We start from the raw sequence: 21,553 nt of genomic DNA, 5'->3' as shown, positions 1-21,553 counted from the left end.
CTCTATTTGTGAAAAATACTGATAGAAACAATTTACTATTATATGACAGCCATCACCCAAATCCTATAAAGAAATCAATTCCCTTGAGCCAATTACTCAGGGTCAGACGAATTGTGAGAGAGGAAGATAAAGCCATTTCAACAATAGACCTATTGATCAAAAAATTTTTGGATAGGGGGTACCCTAAGAGGCTATTGGAGCAGACAAAAAATACTGTTATAAAAGAGGACAGATTACAACTTATCAATAAAAAGCCTAATGTGAAAAAATCATCCAAAAGAGTTCCTTTTGTCTCTACATACACGGAGGAAAGTGACAAAATTGCTAATATTATTAAAAAACACTGGACAATGTTGGGAAAATGTCTCCCTAATATCCACGAATTTAAGATGCCTCCGCTATACTCATATAAAAAAAGCAAGAATATCAAGGACATACTCATTAGGTCAGATATGGGCCCTATGAGGAGAAGTACTCAAATGTCCTTGACTGGATCTGGTAGAAGTGGATGCTTCCCCTGTTTAAATTGTATAAACTGCAATCATATGCTTAAAGGATCTACATTTAAACACCCAATGACAGATAAGATTTATAAAATTAAACATTTTCTGACTTGTAGTTCAGAGTTTGTCATCTATGTGCTGATATGTCCTTGCAACTTATGGTACGTTGGGGAAACAACCTGTGAGTTCAAAGTTAGAATGAACCAACATAGATATACCATAAGGAAAAAAAGAACCGATCTCCCGGTCCCTAAACATTTCACTGAACAAAAACATACAGAAAAAGATCTACGATTTAAAATTATTGATACTGTCCCCATACAGAGAAGAGGGGGTGACAGAGAATCAGTGCTCAAAAAGAGAGAACTTATGTGGATATACGAGCTCAATACCCTAAAACCTGGGGGTCTTAATGTCGATTTTAAGATGCATACGATTATTTGAATCCGTTGTATAGCTATATGGTCCCATGTTATTACTAATTTGTTTTTAATATAGATACTAATGCACTTTATCTGTTTTATCTTTTATGTAGATGAGAAGTCATCCATGCCGGGTTGCTGCTGTAGGGGACAGTTTGAACATGGAGGACATGTATATTACATCAAAGAAAAAATTATTTTCTATGAACCTATATATATATAAATATTTTGTTGAACTGAGGGCAAGTTAATAAAATGTGCATTAATAAGATTATGGTACCTGTTGTTTGTGTTAGAATTTATTTATACGCCTGGACATTCCACCACTATATAGCAGCTTGGGATATGGGTAGTCTGGCCGCTAAGGTCCGACTGGCCCATGCCGAGAGCTATCTGATCTGCAGGATGTGGCCTATATAAAGCTACACTTGCAAGATCAGGGTGGTGTGGATTAAGTCCATTTGGTATTATTATTATATATCACTAAGAACCCTAGTCCTTATGTGACGTAGGTAGTGTTGGTAAACATAAAATAAACATGGTACCTAATAGTTTTGTGGTATTATAACAAGTGGTGCCATAAGTATGTCCACCTACATAATTCTAATAGACTTGGAAGCATGTATACATTTTTTTCGTCGGTTCTTGTATGCTTGGAGCTCTAGAGATTATGCCTACAAGAAAATGGCGGTATTTAGCGCTACTGCGCATGCGCCGAGTGTGTTCACCTGCTTTGCAGTTCAACCAAGCTTAGTAAAATAACAGACATGCGCAATGGAGATCTAGGAACGCCGACAGAGACAATGGCGTCCTCCATGAATAACTGTCTCCAGCAGCGGTAAGAATGGCTGATGATATCTACATGTATAAACGCACAAATGCACAGATGCACTTTATTTAAAGTATTTACATATAATTGAACACGAATGGCTGTAATTAAGGTTGTTAGAACACTATATATAAGTACTAAGGAACCTGTATCCACTGCTTGAGAAAAGCTCAATAGAGCTGAAACGTCGCACTGACATGTGGATTTGAATAAATCCTGCACCTTTTTTGAAAAATGGAGTGCTGCCTCTTTTTTTGATCTATATTGAATGTGGACGACCAGTGGACGGGTTGCCTGGAGGCTCTGCACCCAGAGATAAGTTAACCAGTGTGCTGTTCCCCTTTTTACCACTTATACTGATGTCTGGAAATTTTTGCACATTTGGATTTTTTGTATTATTTTTTCTTAACATCCTTAAGCCAGTTTTTGGTAACATGGAGGAGCACCCCATGGAACCTGGGACTTTTAATTATACAACGGAAGATGAGCAACGTATACTTAACAATATGGAAGGAGATGCAACTTTTTTAAAAGTACCCTCATTAATTGAAACTAAACATAAATATATTAATGATGTGAAGCGACTTATAAGTTCCCAGTTACACCTAACCACATTAGGACAATACCTCAAGGAACGTAAAATACCAAGGGGACTCAGGTCTAATATTAGACCAAATCTGTTCAGTGGCAACACTGCTTTCTGTAATAGGTTTACAATGATTTCTAACAAATATGCAATGGATGTAATGTTGCTGAATGTTGAATATTTACAAGTGGAAGTAAAAAAACTACAATCAAATATTGGGGAAGTGGAAATCAAATTACAGGACATTTTGAACAAGGATGATTGGACTATTTTTAAGGATAAAGTTGATAAAGATATGAGCAAGTTCCGTGGTGAACTAGAGGAAACTAAAAGAAAAAAATGGATTAGAGACACTGGAGATTATGAGACGGGCCACGTGTATTCCTGGCAAACAGAAAATGTTAAAATGTCCTGGAGAAAAAGAGGTCATCAGAATAGACATGAGATTAATATTAATAATGCTTGTTACTTGAACTCTGAGTTTGTACCCCTTAGATCCAGCCAAGGGTCCAGAAGAAGGCAAAGAAGAGGAGGCAAGCGCCAACATCGGCGGCAAAAAGAAAATAGAAAAAGCCAAGCCACAAAGGACTCTGAACCTCAGAAAGAGAGACCAGAATTAGTGGTGAATATTTCCCACAAGGTATTAACTAATGCACAAGTATCTGTACTTAGTAAGGGGTTGAATTTTAGTCCATGTACCCATGTAAATTGGTTCGAGTTACAAATTGAATTAGAAAGTTTTTTTAGACAAATCAAATTGAGAGAATGGTTTAATGATAAAAGTGATGGCGGGTCATGTAAAATAAGTGAATTTGATTTAAAAATGGTCGAGCTAAAGAAAAAAAGTAAATTTATTCCACCAACCAATCCTGCCATTATTGAAGCTTTTGAAAAAGCTGTAAAAACAGATATTGAACTGTTGAGAAATGGATGTACCAATGAATATAGACACCCAAACATTCGGGGGGAGGAGGTTGAAGCCCTACAGGAGCTTGTCCATGACGACAACATTATAATAAAACCCGCTGACAAGGGGGGAGCGGTTGTCGTCATGGACAAACAAGCCTATATAAAAGAAGTCATGAGACAATTAAATGACAAAAATGTATATGAAAAACTAGATAGGGACCCAAAATTTTGTATTCAGGAAATAATTAAAAAATGCCTGAAAGAAGCCATGCAGGCATCTATAATAGATCAAGATCTCTATAATTTTTTATGGGAGGAGAACCCACGTACCCCGGTGCTATATATGACACCAAAAATACATAAAAGTTTGGTCGACCCTCCGGGGCGACCTATTGTGTCCGGGGTTGGGTCCTTGTTCAACAAAATGGGCATCTTCCTTGATAAAATACTGAACCCTATCACAAAAAATAGTAGGTCTTACATCAAAGATACCACAGACTTCCTGAAGAAGTTGGAGACACTGGATTTGAAGGAGGAGGTGCTTCTAGCCTCCTTTGATGTAGTGTCACTATATACTTCCATTGATCATGTACGAGGTTTAGGAGCTGTAAGTAAGATGTTAGATCCAATAAAATACACAATAGAGGGTAGGGCTTTTCTCCTCAAGATGTTGGAAATAATTCTTAAATATAACTATTTTCTTTTTGGTGACGCATTTTACGCTCAAAAACAAGGTACAGCCATGGGGGCCAATATGGCCCCCTCATATGCGAACCTGGTCATGGAAGTCCTGGAGGAGGACCTTGTCTATGTGTCCCACCACTTCCGGCATGTGCTGGTGTGGTGGCGATACATAGATGACGTCTTCCTCCTTTGGACAGGTACAGAAAAAGAGTTGAATGAGTTCCATGCGTTTCTCAACACAATAGACCAAACAATTAAATTTACTTTAGTAAAATCTAAAACTGAAATTCAATTCTTAGACGTGTTGATTGAACAAAAAAATGGCCAGCTTGACACAACTCTATTTGTGAAAAATACTGATAGAAACAATTTACTATTATATGACAGCCATCACCCAAATCCTATAAAGAAATCAATTCCCTTGAGCCAATTACTCAGGGTCAGACGAATTGTGAGAGAGGAAGATAAAGCCATTTCAACAATAGACCTATTGATCAAAAAATTTTTGGATAGGGGGTACCCTAAGAGGCTATTGGAGCAGACAAAAAATACTGTTATAAAAGAGGACAGATTACAACTTATCAATAAAAAGCCTAATGTGAAAAAATCATCCAAAAGAGTTCCTTTTGTCTCTACATACACGGAGGAAAGTGACAAAATTGCTAATATTATTAAAAAACACTGGACAATGTTGGGAAAATGTCTCCCTAATATCCACGAATTTAAGATGCCTCCGCTATACTCATATAAAAAAAGCAAGAATATCAAGGACATACTCATTAGGTCAGATATGGGCCCTATGAGGAGAAGTACTCAAATGTCCTTGACTGGATCTGGTAGAAGTGGATGCTTCCCCTGTTTAAATTGTATAAACTGCAATCATATGCTTAAAGGATCTACATTTAAACACCCAATGACAGATAAGATTTATAAAATTAAACATTTTCTGACTTGTAGTTCAGAGTTTGTCATCTATGTGCTGATATGTCCTTGCAACTTATGGTACGTTGGGGAAACAACCTGTGAGTTCAAAGTTAGAATGAACCAACATAGATATACCATAAGGAAAAAAAGAACCGATCTCCCGGTCCCTAAACATTTCACTGAACAAAAACATACAGAAAAAGATCTACGATTTAAAATTATTGATACTGTCCCCATACAGAGAAGAGGGGGTGACAGAGAATCAGTGCTCAAAAAGAGAGAACTTATGTGGATATACGAGCTCAATACCCTAAAACCTGGGGGTCTTAATGTCGATTTTAAGATGCATACGATGATTTGAATCCGTTGTATAGCTATATGGTCCCATGTTATTACTAATTTGTTTTTAATATAGATACTAATGCACTTTATCTGTTTTATCTTTTATGTAGATGAGAAGTCATCCATGCCGGGTTGCTGCTGTAGGGGACAGTTTGAACATGGAGGACATGTATATTACATCAAAGAAAAAATTCTTTTCTATGAACCTATATATATATAAATATTTTGTTGAACTGAGGGCAAGTTAATAAAATGTGCATTAATAAGATTATGGTACCTGTTGTTTGTGTTAGAATTTATTTATACGCCTGGACATTCCACCACTATATAGCAGCTTGGGATATGGGTAGTCTGGCCGCTAAGGTCCGACTGGCCCATGCCGAGAGCTATCTGATCTGCAGGATGTGGCCTATATAAAGCTACACTTGCAAGATCAGGGTGGTGTGGATTAAGTCCATTTGGTATTATTATTATATATCACTAAGAACCCTAGTCCTTATGTGACGTAGGTAGTGTTGGTAAACATAAAATAAACATGGTACCTAATAGTTTTGTGGTATTATAACAAGTGGTGCCATAAGTATGTCCACCTACATAATTCTAATAGACTTGGAAGCATGTATACATTTTTTTCGTCGGTTCTTGTATGCTTGGAGCTCTAGAGATTATGCCTACAAGAAAATGGCGGTATTTAGCGCTACTGCGCATGCGCCGAGTGTGTTCACCTGCTTTGCAGTTCAACCAAGCTTAGTAAAATAACAGACATGCGCAATGGAGATCTAGGAACGCCGACAGAGACAATGGCGTCCTCCATGAATAACTGTCTCCAGCAGCGGTAAGAATGGCTGATGATATCTACATGTATAAACGCACAAATGCACAGATGCACTTTATTTAAAGTATTTACATATAATTGAACACGAATGGCTGTAATTAAGGTTGTTAGAACACTATATATAAGTACTAAGGAACCTGTATCCACTGCTTGAGAAAAGCTCAATAGAGCTGAAACGTCGCACTGACATGTGGATTTGAATAAATCCTGCACCTTTTTTGAAAAATGGAGTGCTGCCTCTTTTTTTGATCTATATCTATCTATCTATCTATCTATCTATCTCTCATTCCTTCTATCTATCTATTATATCTATCATCTATCTATCTCATTCCTTCGATAGATAGATAGATAGATAGATAGATAGATAGATAGATAGATAGATAGATAGATAGATAGATAGGAATTAGATAGATGACAGACAGATATACATATATCGATATACATAGATCGATATATATCATCTATCTATAGATCTGTCATCTATCTATAGATCTGTCATCTATCTAGCTCATTCCTTCTATCTATCTAGCTCATTCCTTCTATCTATCTATCTATCTATCTATTATATCTATCATCTATCTATCTATCTCATTCCTTCTATCTAATAGATAGATAGATAGATAGATAGATAGATAGATAGATAGATAGATAGATAGAAGGAATGAGATAGATATAAAAATAGATATATCTATGGATAGATGTAGCTAGATATATGGATCTATATCTATCCATATATCTATCTAACTATCCATATATCTATCTACATCTATCCATACCTATATCTTTAGACAGATACAGTACAGACCAAAAGTTTGGGCACACCTTCTCATTTAAAGATTTTTCTGTATTTTCATGACTATGAAAATTGTGCATTCACACTGAAGGCATCAAAACTATGAATTATCATATGTGGAACTATATACTTATCAAAAAAGTGTGAAACAACTGAAATTATGTCTTATATTCTAGGTTCTTCAAAGTAGCCACCTTTTGCTTTGATGACTGCTTTGCACACTCTTGGCATTCTCTTGATGAGGTAGTCACCGGAAATGGTTTTCACTTCACAGGTGTGCCCTGTCAGGTTTAATAAGTGGGATTTCTTGCCTTATAAATGAGGTTGGGGCCATCAGTTGTGTTGAGCAGAAGTCTGGTGGATACACAGCTGATAGTCCTACTGAATAGACTGCTAGAATTTGTATTATGGCAAGAAAAAAGCAGCTAAGTAAAGAAAAACAAGTGGCCATCATTACTTTAAGAAATGAAGGTCAGTTAGTCCGAAAAATTGGGAAAACTTTGAAAGTGTCCCCAAGTGCAGTGGCAAAAACCATCAAGCGCTACAAAGAAACTGGCTCATATGAGGACCGCCCCAGGAAAGGAAGACCAAGAGTCACCTCTGCTTCTGAGGATAAGTTTATCTGAGTCACCAGCCTCAGAAATCGCAGGTTAACAGGAGCTCAGATTAGAGACAAGGTCAATGCCACACAGAGTTCTAGTGAGTCGCCCGCCAGGGCCGTGGAGTATTCGGTACCGGGTCCGGTGTTTCACAGGGGGATGTGTCATGATCTCAATGGCAAGAGAACATAGCATAAGCATATATAGGAACTAGCTCTTGGAAGATGGGAACTGAGCTGACCATGAACTAAACCTAACGCACAACTAGCAGCGGCCGGGTAGCATGCCCACGTTGACTCTAGATGCCCAGCACCAGCCGGAGGACTAAACAAAGCTAGCAGAGGAAAACATTAGTCCTAGCTCACCTCCAGAGAAATACCCCGAAAGGAGACAGAGGCCCCCCACATGTATTGGCGGTGAGTCGAGACGAAATAACAAACGTAGTATGAAAATAGGTTTAGCAAATTTGAGGTCCACTCACTACATAGCAGAAGACAGAAAGGACACTTTCATGGTCAGCTGAAAACCCTATCAAAAACACCATCCAGAAATTACTTTAAAACTCTGGCATTAACTCATAACACCAGAGTGGCAATTCCTGTTCACAAGAGCTTTCCAGACACAGTAACGAAACTACAGCTGTGAACTGGAACAAAAATGCAAAAACAAACATGGACAAGAGTCCAACTTATCTAGTAGTTGTCTAGGAGCAGGAACAAGCACAGAGAGGCTTCTGATAACATTGTTGACCGGCAAGCAACTAACAGAGCAGCAAGGTTATATAGCGACTCCCACATCTTGATGGGAACAGGTGAACAGAGAAGATGAAGACACCAGTTCAATTCCACCAGTAGCCACCGGGGGAGCCCAGAATCCAAATTCACAACAGTACCCCCCCCTCAAGGAGGGGGCACCGAACCCTCACCAGAACCACCAGGGCGATCAGGATGGGCCCTATGAAAGGCACGAACCAGATCGGAGGCATGAACATCAGATGCATTCACCCAAGAATTATCCTCCTGGCCGTATCCCTTCCACTTGACCAGATACTGGAGTCTCCGTCTGGAAACACGAGAGTCTAAGATTTTCTCCACAACGTACTCCAACTCACCCTCAACCAACACCGGAGCAGGAGGCTCAACGGAAGGCACAACCGGTACCTCATACCTGCGCAATAATGACCGATGAAAAATGTTATGAATAGAAAAGGATGCAGGGAGGTCCAAACGGAAGGAAACAGGGTTAAGAATCTCCAATATCTTATACGGGCCGATAAACCGAGGCTTAAACTTAGGAGAAGAGACCCTCATAGGGACAAAACGAGAAGACAACCACACCAAATCCCCAACAGAAAGCCGAGGACCAACACGACGGTGGCGGTTGGCAAAAAGCTGAGTCTTCTCCTGGGACAACCTCAAATTGTCCACCACCTGCCCCCAGATCTGATGCAATCTCTCCACCACAGCATCCACTCCAGGACAATCCGAAGATTCCACCTGACCAGAGGAAAATCGAGGATGAAACCCCGAATTACAGAAAAACGGGGACACCAAAGTGGCAGAGCTGGCCCGATTATTGAGAGCGTACTCCGCCAATGGCAAAAAAGCAACCCAATCATCCTGGTCAGCAGACACAAAACACCTCAGATATGTCTCCAGGGTCTGATTAATCCGCTCGGTCTGGCCATTCGTCTGAGGATGGAAAGCGGACGAAAAAGATAAATCTATGCCCATCCTAGCACAGAATGCCCGCCAAAATCTAGACACGAATTGGGTCCCTCTGTCAGAAACGATATTCTCAGGAATACCATGCAAACGAACAACATTTTGAAAAAACAGAGGAACCAACTCGGAAGAAGAAGGTAACTTGGGCAGAGGAACCAAATGGACCATCTTAGAAAAACGGTCACACACCACCCAGATGACAGACATCTTCTGAGAAACAGGCAGATCTGAAATAAAATCCATCGAGATGTGCGTCCAAGGCCTCTTAGGAATAGGCAAGGGCAACAATAATCCACTAGCCCGAGAACAACAAGGCTTGGCCCGAGCACAAACGTCACAAGACTGCACAAAGCCTCGCACATCTCGTGACAGGGAAGGCCACCAGAAGGACCTTGCCACCAAATCCCTGGTACCAAAAATGCCAGGATGACCTGCCAACGCAGAAGAATGAACCTCAGAGATGACTCTACTGGTCCAATCATCAGGAACAAACAGTTTATCAGGTGGGCAACGATCAGGTCTATCCGCCTGAAACTCCTGCAAGGCCCGCCGCAGGTCTGGAGAAACGGCTGACAATACCACTCCATCCTTAAGGATACCTGTGGTCTCAGAGTTACCAGGCGAGTCAGGCTCAAAACTCCTAGAAAGGGCATCCGCCTTAACATTCTTAGAACCCGGTAGGTATGACACCACAAAATTAAACCGAGAGAAAAATAATGACCAGCGCGCCTGTCTAGGATTCAGGCGCCTGGCGGTCTCAAGATAAATCAAATTTTTGTGGTCAGTCAATACCACCACCTGATGTCTGGCCCCCTCAAGCCAATGGCGCCACTCCTCAAAAGCCCACTTCATGGCCAAAAGCTCCCGATTCCCAACATCATAATTCCGCTCAGCGGGCGAAAATTTACGGGAAAAGAAGGCACAAGGCCTCATCACGGAGCAGTCAGAACTTTTCTGCGACAACACTGCCCCAGCTCCGATCTCAGAAGCGTCGACCTCAACCTGAAAAGGTAGAGCAACATCAGGCTGACGCAACACAGGGGCAGAGGAAAAACGGCGCTTAAGCTCCCGAAAGGCCTCCACAGCATCAGGGGACCAATCAGCAACATCAGCACCCTTCTTAGTCAAATCGGTCAATGGTTTAGCAATATCCGAAAAACCAGCAATAAATCGACGATAAAAGTTAGCAAAGCCCAAAAATTTCTGAAGACTCTTAAGAGAAGAGGGCTGCGTCCAATCACAAATAGCTTGAACCTTGACAGGATCCATTTCAATGGAAGAGGGGGAAAAAATATATCCCAAAAAGGAAATCCTCTGCACCCCAAAAACACACTTAGAACCCTTCACACACAAAAAATTAGACCGCAAAACCTGAAAAACCCTCCTGACTTGCTGGACATGAGAGTCCCAGTCATCCGAAAAAATCAGAATATCATCCAGATACACAATCATAAATTTATCCAAATAATCGCGAAAAATATCATGCATAAAGGACTGGAAAACTGACGGAGCATTAGAAAGACCAAAAGGCATCACTAAATACTCAAAGTGGCCCTCGGGCGAATTAAATGCGGTTTTCCACTCATCCCCCTGCCTGATTCGCACCAAATTATACGCCCCACGAAGGTCAATCTTAGAGAACCACTTGGCCCCCTTTATGCGAGCAACCAAATCAGTCAGCAACGGCAATGGGTATTGATATTTAACAGTGATTTTATTCAAAAGCCGATAATCAATACATGGTCTCAAAGAGCCGTCTTTTTTTGACACAAAGAAAAAACCGGCTCCTAAGGGAGATGACGATGGACGAATATGCCCCTTTTCCAAGGACTCCATTATATATTCTCGCATAGCAGCATGTTCAGGCACAGACAGATTAAATAAACGACCCTTTGGGTATTTACTACCCGGGATTAAATCTATGGCACAATCGCACTCTCGGTGCGGAGGTAACGAACCAAGCTTGGATTCTTCAAAGACGTCACGATAGTCAGACAGGAACTCAGGAATTTCAGAGGGAATGGATGATGAAATGGAAACCACAGGTACATCCCCATGAGCCCCCTTACATCCCCAGCTCAACACAGACATAGCTCTCCAGTCGAGGACTGGGTTGTGAGATTGCAGCCAAGGCAATCCTAGCACCAAATCATCATGTAGATTATACAGCACCAGAAAGCGAATAATCTCCTGGTGATCCGGATTAATACGCATAGTTACTTGTGTCCAGTATTGTGGTTTATTATTAGCCAATGGGGTGGAGTCAATCCCCTTCAGAGGAATAGGAGTCTCCAAAGGCTCTAAATCATACCCACAGCGTTTGGCAAAGGACCAATCCATAAGACTCAAAGCGGCGCCAGAGTCGACATAGGCGTCCGTGGTAATAGATGACAAAGAGCAAATCAGGGTCACAGATAGAATAAATTTAGACGGTAAGGTGCAAATGGAAACAGATTTACCAAGCTTTTTAGTGCGCTTAGAGCATGCTGATATAACATGAGTAGAATCACCACAATAGAAACACAACCCATTTTTCCGTCTAAAATTCTGCCGCTCGCTTCGGGACAGAATTCTATCACACTGCATACTCTCTGGCGACTTCTCAGTGGACACCGCCAGATGGTGCACTGGTTTGCGCTCCCGCAAACGCCTATCGATCTGAATAGCCATTGTCATGGACTCATTCAGACCCGCAGGCACAGGGAACCCCACCATAACATCCTTAATGGCATCAGAGAGACCCTCTCTGAAAGTCGCCGCCAGGGCGCACTCATTCCACTGAGTAAGCACAGACCATTTACGGAATCTTTGGCAGTAAATTTCCGCTTCATCTTGCCCCTGAGATAGGGACATCAAAGTTTTTTCTGCCTGAAGCTCCAAATGAGGTTCGTCATAAAGCAACCCCAAGGCCAGAAAAAACGCATCCACATTGAGCAACGCAGGATCCCCTGGTGTCAATGAAAAAGCCCAGTCTTGAGGGTCGCCCCGGAGCAAGGAAATCACAATCCTGACCTGCTGTGCAGGGTCTCCGGCAGAGCGAGATTTCAGGGACAAAAATAATTTGCAATTATTTCGAAAATTCTGAAACCCGGATCTATTCCCCGAGAAAAATTCCGGCAAAGGAATTCTCGGCTCAGATACAGGTGCATGACAAACAAAATCTTGCAAATTTTGTACCTTCGTGGCGAGATTATTCAAACCTGCAGTTACACTCTGAAGATCCATTACAAACAGGTGGACACAGAGCCATTCAAGGGTTAAGAGGAGGTAAGAAGCAGCTAGACAGCAATTAAGGGCTAGGCAGCAAAACTCTGAGGGGAAAAAAAAAAAAAAAAATTTCCCTTCAACACTTCTTTTTCTCCTGCTTCAGCCCAAACAATTAACACTTTGCGGGCCGGTCAAACTGTCATGATCTCAATGGCAAGAGAACATAGCATAAGCATATATAGGAACTAGCTCTTGGAAGATGGGAACTGAGCTGACCATGAACTAAACCTAACGCACAACTAGCAGCGGCCGGGTAGCATGCCCACGTTGACTCTAGATGCCCAGCACCAGCCGGAGGACTAAACAAAGCTAGCAGAGGAAAACATTAGTCCTAGCTCACCTCCAGAGAAATACCCCGAAAGGAGACAGAGGCCCCCCACATGTATTGGCGGTGAGTCGAGACGAAATAACAAACGTAGTATGAAAATAGGTTTAGCAAATTTGAGGTCCACTCACTACATAGCAGAAGACAGAAAGGACACTTTCATGGTCAGCTGAAAACCCTATCAAAAACACCATCCAGAAATTACTTTAAAACTCTGGCATTAACTCATAACACCAGAGTGGCAATTCCTGTTCACAAGAGCTTTCCAGACACAGTAACGAAACTACAGCTGTGAACTGGAACAAAAATGCAAAAACAAACATGGACAAGAGTCCAACTTATCTAGTAGTTGTCTAGGAGCAGGAACAAGCACAGAGAGGCTTCTGATAACATTGTTGACCGGCAAGCAACTAACAGAGCAGCAAGGTTATATAGCGACTCCCACATCTTGATGGGAACAGGTGAACAGAGAAGATGAAGACACCAGTTCAATTCCACCAGTAGCCACCGGGGGAGCCCAGAATCCAAATTCACAACAGTACCCCCCCCTCAAGGAGGGGGCACCGAACCCTCACCAGAACCACCAGGGCGATCAGGATGGGCCCTATGAAAGGCACGAACCAGATCGGAGGCATGAACATCAGATGCATTCACCCAAGAATTATCCTCCTGGCCGTATCCCTTCCACTTGACCAGATACTGGAGTCTCCGTCTGGAAACACGAGAGTCTAAGATTTTCTCCACAACGTACTCCAACTCACCCTCAACCAACACCGGAGCAGGAGGCTCAACGGAAGGCACAACCGGTACCTCATACCTGCGCAATAATGACCGATGAAAAATGTTATGAATAGAAAAGGATGCAGGGAGGTCCAAACGGAAGGAAACAGGGTTAAGAATCTCCAATATCTTATACGGGCCGATAAACCGAGGCTTAAACTTAGGAGAAGAGACCCTCATAGGGACAAAACGAGAAGACAACCACACCAAATCCCCAACAGAAAGCCGAGGACCAACACGACGGTGGCGGTTGGCAAAAAGCTGAGTCTTCTCCTGGGACAACCTCAAATTGTCCACCACCTGCCCCCAGATCTGATGCAATCTCTCCACCACAGCATCCACTCCAGGACAATCCGAAGATTCCACCTGACCAGAGGAAAATCGAGGATGAAACCCCGAATTACAGAAAAACGGGGACACCAAAGTGGCAGAGCTGGCCCGATTATTGAGAGCGTACTCCGCCAATGGCAAAAAAGCAACCCAATCATCCTGGTCAGCAGACACAAAACACCTCAGATATGTCTCCAGGGTCTGATTAATCCGCTCGGTCTGGCCATTCGTCTGAGGATGGAAAGCGGACGAAAAAGATAAATCTATGCCCATCCTAGCACAGAATGCCCGCCAAAATCTAGACACGAATTGGGTCCCTCTGTCAGAAACGATATTCTCAGGAATACCATGCAAACGAACAACATTTTGAAAAAACAGAGGAACCAACTCGGAAGAAGAAGGTAACTTGGGCAGAGGAACCAAATGGACCATCTTAGAAAAACGGTCACACACCACCCAGATGACAGACATCTTCTGAGAAACAGGCAGATCTGAAATAAAATCCATCGAGATGTGCGTCCAAGGCCTCTTAGGAATAGGCAAGGGCAACAATAATCCACTAGCCCGAGAACAACAAGGCTTGGCCCGAGCACAAACGTCACAAGACTGCACAAAGCCTCGCACATCTCGTGACAGGGAAGGCCACCAGAAGGACCTTGCCACCAAATCCCTGGTACCAAAAATGCCAGGATGACCTGCCAACGCAGAAGAATGAACCTCAGAGATGACTCTACTGGTCCAATCATCAGGAACAAACAGTTTATCAGGTGGGCAACGATCAGGTCTATCCGCCTGAAACTCCTGCAAGGCCCGCCGCAGGTCTGGAGAAACGGCTGACAATACCACTCCATCCTTAAGGATACCTGTGGTCTCAGAGTTACCAGGCGAGTCAGGCTCAAAACTCCTAGAAAGGGCATCCGCCTTAACATTCTTAGAACCCGGTAGGTATGACACCACAAAATTAAACCGAGAGAAAAATAATGACCAGCGCGCCTGTCTAGGATTCAGGCGCCTGGCGGTCTCAAGATAAATCAAATTTTTGTGGTCAGTCAATACCACCACCTGATGTCTGGCCCCCTCAAGCCAATGGCGCCACTCCTCAAAAGCCCACTTCATGGCCAAAAGCTCCCGATTCCCAACATCATAATTCCGCTCAGCGGGCGAAAATTTACGGGAAAAGAAGGCACAAGGCCTCATCACGGAGCAGTCAGAACTTTTCTGCGACAACACTGCCCCAGCTCCGATCTCAGAAGCGTCGACCTCAACCTGAAAAGGTAGAGCAACATCAGGCTGACGCAACACAGGGGCAGAGGAAAAACGGCGCTTAAGCTCCCGAAAGGCCTCCACAGCATCAGGGGACCAATCAGCAACATCAGCACCCTTCTTAGTCAAATCGGTCAATGGTTTAGCAATATCCGAAAAACCAGCAATAAATCGACGATAAAAGTTAGCAAAGCCCAAAAATTTCTGAAGACTCTTAAGAGAAGAGGGCTGCGTCCAATCACAAATAGCTTGAACCTTGACAGGATCCATTTCAATGGAAGAGGGGGAAAAAATATATCCCAAAAAGGAAATCCTCTGCACCCCAAAAACACACTTAGAACCCTTCACACACAAAAAATTAGACCGCAAAACCTGAAAAACCCTCCTGACTTGCTGGACATGAGAGTCCCAGTCATCCGAAAAAATCAGAATATCATCCAGATACACAATCATAAATTTATCCAAATAATCGCGAAAAATATCATGCATAAAGGACTGGAAAACTGACGGAGCATTAGAAAGACCAAAAGGCATCACTAAATACTCAAAGTGGCCCTCGGGCGAATTAAATGCGGTTTTCCACTCATCCCCCTGCCTGATTCGCACCAAATTATACGCCCCACGAAGGTCAATCTTAGAGAACCACTTGGCCCCCTTTATGCGAGCAACCAAATCAGTCAGCAACGGCAATGGGTATTGATATTTAACAGTGATTTTATTCAAAAGCCGATAATCAATACATGGTCTCAAAGAGCCGTCTTTTTTTGACACAAAGAAAAAACCGGCTCCTAAGGGAGATGACGATGGACGAATATGCCCCTTTTCCAAGGACTCCATTATATATTCTCGCATAGCAGCATGTTCAGGCACAGACAGATTAAATAAACGACCCTTTGGGTATTTACTACCCGGGATTAAATCTATGGCACAATCGCACTCTCGGTGCGGAGGTAACGAACCAAGCTTGGATTCTTCAAAGACGTCACGATAGTCAGACAGGAACTCAGGAATTTCAGAGGGAATGGATGATGAAATGGAAACCACAGGTACATCCCCATGAGCCCCCTTACATCCCCAGCTCAACACAGACATAGCTCTCCAGTCGAGGACTGGGTTGTGAGATTGCAGCCAAGGCAATCCTAGCACCAAATCATCATGTAGATTATACAGCACCAGAAAGCGAATAATCTCCTGGTGATCCGGATTAATACGCATAGTTACTTGTGTCCAGTATTGTGGTTTATTATTAGCCAATGGGGTGGAGTCAATCCCCTTCAGAGGAATAGGAGTCTCCAAAGGCTCTAAATCATACCCACAGCGTTTGGCAAAGGACCAATCCATAAGACTCAAAGCGGCGCCAGAGTCGACATAGGCGTCCGTGGTAATAGATGACAAAGAGCAAATCAGGGTCACAGATAGAATAAATTTAGACGGTAAGGTGCAAATGGAAACAGATTTACCAAGCTTTTTAGTGCGCTTAGAGCATGCTGATATAACATGAGTAGAATCACCACAATAGAAACACAACCCATTTTTCCGTCTAAAATTCTGCCGCTCGCTTCGGGACAGAATTCTATCACACTGCATACTCTCTGGCGACTTCTCAGTGGACACCGCCAGATGGTGCACTGGTTTGCGCTCCCGCAAACGCCTATCGATCTGAATAGCCATTGTCATGGACTCATTCAGACCCGCAGGCACAGGGAACCCCACCATAACATCCTTAATGGCATCAGAGAGACCCTCTCTGAAAGTCGCCGCCAGGGCGCACTCATTCCACTGAGTAAGCACAGACCATTTACGGAATCTTTGGCAGTAAATTTCCGCTTCATCTTGCCCCTGAGATAGGGACATCAAAGTTTTTTCTGCCTGAAGCTCCAAATGAGGTTCGTCATAAAGCAACCCCAAGGCCAGAAAAAACGCATCCACATTGAGCAACGCAGGATCCCCTGGTGTCAATGAAAAAGCCCAGTCTTGAGGGTCGCCCCGGAGCAAGGAAATCACAATCCTGACCTGCTGTGCAGGGTCTCCGGCAGAGCGAGATTTCAGGGACAAAAATAATTTGCAATTATTTCGAAAATTCTGAAACCCGGATCTATTCCCCGAGAAAAATTCCGGCAAAGGAATTCTCGGCTCAGATACAGGTGCATGACAAACAAAATCTTGCAAATTTTGTACCTTCGTGGCGAGATTATTCAAACCTGCAGTTACACTCTGAAGATCCATTACAAACAGGTGGACACAGAGCCATTCAAGGGTTAAGAGGAGGTAAGAAGCAGCTAGACAGCAATTAAGGGCTAGGCAGCAAAACTCTGAGGGGAAAAAAAAAAAAAAAAATTTCCCTTCAACACTTCTTTTTCTCCTGCTTCAGCCCAAACAATTAACACTTTGCGGGCCGGTCAAACTGTCATGATCTCAATGGCAAGAGAACATAGCATAAGCATATATAGGAACTAGCTCTTGGAAGATGGGAACTGAGCTGACCATGAACTAAACCTAACGCACAACTAGCAGCGGCCGGGTAGCATGCCCACGTTGACTCTAGATGCCCAGCACCAGCCGGAGGACTAAACAAAGCTAGCAGAGGAAAACATTAGTCCTAGCTCACCTCCAGAGAAATACCCCGAAAGGAGACAGAGGCCCCCCACATGTATTGGCGGTGAGTCGAGACGAAATAACAAACGTAGTATGAAAATAGGTTTAGCAAATTTGAGGTCCACTCACTACATAGCAGAAGACAGAAAGGACACTTTCATGGTCAGCTGAAAACCCTATCAAAAACACCATCCAGAAATTACTTTAAAACTCTGGCATTAACTCATAACACCAGAGTGGCAATTCCTGTTCACAAGAGCTTTCCAGACACAGTAACGAAACTACAGCTGTGAACTGGAACAAAAATGCAAAAACAAACATGGACAAGAGTCCAACTTATCTAGTAGTTGTCTAGGAGCAGGAACAAGCACAGAGAGGCTTCTGATAACATTGTTGACCGGCAAGCAACTAACAGAGCAGCAAGGTTATATAGCGACTCCCACATCTTGATGGGAACAGGTGAACAGAGAAGATGAAGACACCAGTTCAATTCCACCAGTAGCCACCGGGGGAGCCCAGAATCCAAATTCACAACAGGGATGTCATGGTGGTGACCCGGTCCATGGCCCTGGGCGCCCATGTAAGAGGGGAAGGTCTTTAAAGGGATTTACTGAATTTATGTTCGTGACGTGACGCCATCTGTGGTATTCAGTCAGTGGGGACCAACGCTGCTTTAAGGGGTCCTCTGGGGTGATGTTATAGCAGCTAGATGGTATAACTTCCCACAGGTGAGGTATGTCCCCAGGGCTCCCGGAGTGTAGATGGAAGATGGTGAATGGCGCAGTGAAGAACAAGGACACAGGTTTGCAGTCTCTTTACCTTGTTTACTGAAGACTTCAGGCAGCCACAGTCCAGGGCACCAGATCACTGGGCAGGCAGGGTCCGGCCGGCTTGGAAGTGAATCCAGAGTCCCCTTTACCAGGTGGAGTTAAAAGCCTTCCTCTAGTGCGGTGGTGTTGTAGTCCCTTACTGCCTAGAGCTTCAGATAAGGTCCTCACAGTTTGTCTCTGTCCCCCACATAGGATAGGACAATACCTGCATGACAGGTAACTCGAGCCTGTTTATAGGGACTCTAGCATGCCCCGGGCTCTATGTGTTACTGTGTCTCAGGTGTGTGTGGTGGACAGGTAACTTGCAATTCAGCTGTCCTGCCGGTCTCTGATGTAAGTCGTGGAGTCCCTTACTGTCCTTGGTGTTCCGGCTACCGGTGTCTGCGCCTCAGAATGAGGCAGCCTGCTTGTGGCTGGTCTCCCACTGGTGTTCTTCTCATGTGCTTCGCTCTCCTGCACACTCACTGAACAATGTTCGGCTTTCTGTATGTCTCTTTCCAGGAGCTGTAGTGCTTCAGACTACACGGCCCCTTCAGACCTTCGGACACTCTACATCGGTCTGCTCTCTTCTGTGTCTCTCACTTTCTGAACTGAAACTGAACTCTGTCCCTCCAGATCAGAATGTATTTATAGGGGAGTTCACCTTAAACAGGTTTAGAGCTCCCCCTTCTGGTCTGGAGTGTGAACATGTTGTATGCATTGTGGTTACCTGATAAAAGATCTTTCTTCATCGCTTCCAAACATAACATCACTCTCCCCGTGAGGAAAGCAATGATACTGTGACGACCAGGACCCTGGGGCGCCACACTAGCAGCAGACACATCTCTACAACTGTTAAGAGGAGACTTTGTGCAGCAGGCCTTCATGGTAAAATAGCTGCTAGGAAACCACTGCTAAGGACAGGCAACAAGCAGAAGAGACTTGTTTGGGCTAAAGAACACAAGGAATGGACATTAGACCAGTGGAAATCTGTGCTTTGGTCTGATGAGTCCAAATTTGAGATCTTTGGTTCCAACCACCATGTCTTTGTGCGACGCAGAAAAGATGAACGGATAGACTCTACATGCCTGGTTCCCACCGTGAAGCATGAAGGAGGAGGTGTGATGGTGTGGGGGCGCTTTTGCTGGTGACACTGTTGGGGATTTATTAAAAATTGAAGGCATACTGAACCAGCATGGCTACCACAGCATCTTGCAGGAGAATGACCCCAAACACACCTCCTGGCTGTGTAAGGGCTATTTGACCAATAAGGAGAGTGATGGGGTGCTATGCCAGATGACCTGGCCTCCAGTGTCACCAGACCTGAACCCAATCGAGATGGTTTGGGGTGAGCTGGACCGCAGAGTGAAGGCAAAAGAGCCAACAAGTGCTAATCATCTCTGGGAACTCCTTCAAGATTGTTGGAAGACCATTCCTGGTGACTACCTCTTGAAGTTCATCAAGAGAATGCCAAGAATGTGCAAAGCAGTCATCAAAGCAAAAGGTGGCTACTTTGAAGAACCACTTGTTAATTCATAGTTTTGATGCCTTCAGTGTGAATGTACAATTTTCATAGTCATGAAAATACAGAAAAATCTTTAAATGAGAAGGTGTGTCCAAACTTTTGGTCTGTACTGTATATCTATTCACATACTGTATCTATCTCATTCCTTCTATCTATCTCATTCCATCTATCTATCTATCTATCTATCTATCTATCTATCTATCTATCTATCTATCTATCTATCTATCTATCTATCTATCTATACCATTCCTTCTATCTATCTATGTGAAGGAGAAAATGGCTAATGAAATCAATTATTAAACCTTATCTAAGTCAATTCAGATATGGTGTAGCAAGATGGCGATTGTGTCTTTGAAACTGTCTTGGAAGTCCTTGGAACTGTCCTGGAAGGAATCTTTAGAATGCAGGAGTGAAGACACTGGAATACACCAAGACACCATAATTGGTAATGAAGTTGGACATGAACCAATTACAAAGTGACTAGCTGTTCAGAAGTTGTTCACCAACTTTGGCTGAGAGAGGAGTGTGTATCTGTCTCTGAGCAGGCACTCAGCTTATATTTGGTCAGGTACAAGCAATCATATAGATCTCACTTTAAGGGATCACCCTCACATCTATCACATATCTATCTGTGCGGTGCGGTGGATTCGTTGTTTTTAACTTTTTTTGTTTTCCTTATTTTTTATCACTTTCCCTGTTATCCCAGGCAGGATACCTCCATTGGATTTGTCCATTCACCACCGATCCGCTAGCAATCTAAATACTACGGTCCTCAAAATGTCTGACTGTAAGCCAAAAGGATGGGACATCATGCGACGCTATATAGTGATTTGGACTATATCGGATTCTACATCCTTTATATCATTACTACATCTATTTAGATGTACAGTGTGTATATCTTGTCCCACGAGTTTATATTCCTGTAAACGTTATACATCTTATGTCTGTTTGTCTCATATTCTTATGGCTGAGATCTACCATTGGTGACACAGTGGGTGTGCGCATGCGTGCCGCGGTGCTGACCCTCGGCTGTGCAGCGGCGCGTCTTCATCCTTGTCCATGGGACGGGGGATTGCTCCTCCTCCCCTCTCCCATGTGATGACAATGACGCTCTGCTTCTCTGGCCGGGAGCTCTGTAATCGCGGTGCGCATGCGCCAGTAATCCCACTTGTGATTGGCCGGCAGGACGTCACATGCCGGTTCAAAGGGCAATATAAGGTCCTGCCTGGGTTAATATTGTATTCCCTTGAGAAAGCGGGGCTTGTCACCCGCGAAACGCGCGTCGGGGCTCGCACACCTGACCCAGGACTTCCTAACTCTCACTGCCCGGTAAGCATTTCACCCCAAGGGGTTATTTATTGCTACAGCATTGTGCGGCGACTTATGGGGTTTCACATTGACATGCTGCCTAGATGCGGCTCTGATTTAGCACTGTGCACCTTATGCCATGCTTTGAAACTGTGATGTGCTCAGCATCTAGTAGCCGGGTATCTTTGTTTGGGAGTCCTG

Source organism: Ranitomeya variabilis, chromosome 5, assembly GCF_051348905.1.
Source record: "Ranitomeya variabilis isolate aRanVar5 chromosome 5, aRanVar5.hap1, whole genome shotgun sequence".
NCBI classification, from domain to species: Eukaryota; Metazoa; Chordata; class Amphibia; order Anura; family Dendrobatidae; genus Ranitomeya; species Ranitomeya variabilis.
Note: the sequence above shows the minus strand (reverse complement) of the source record.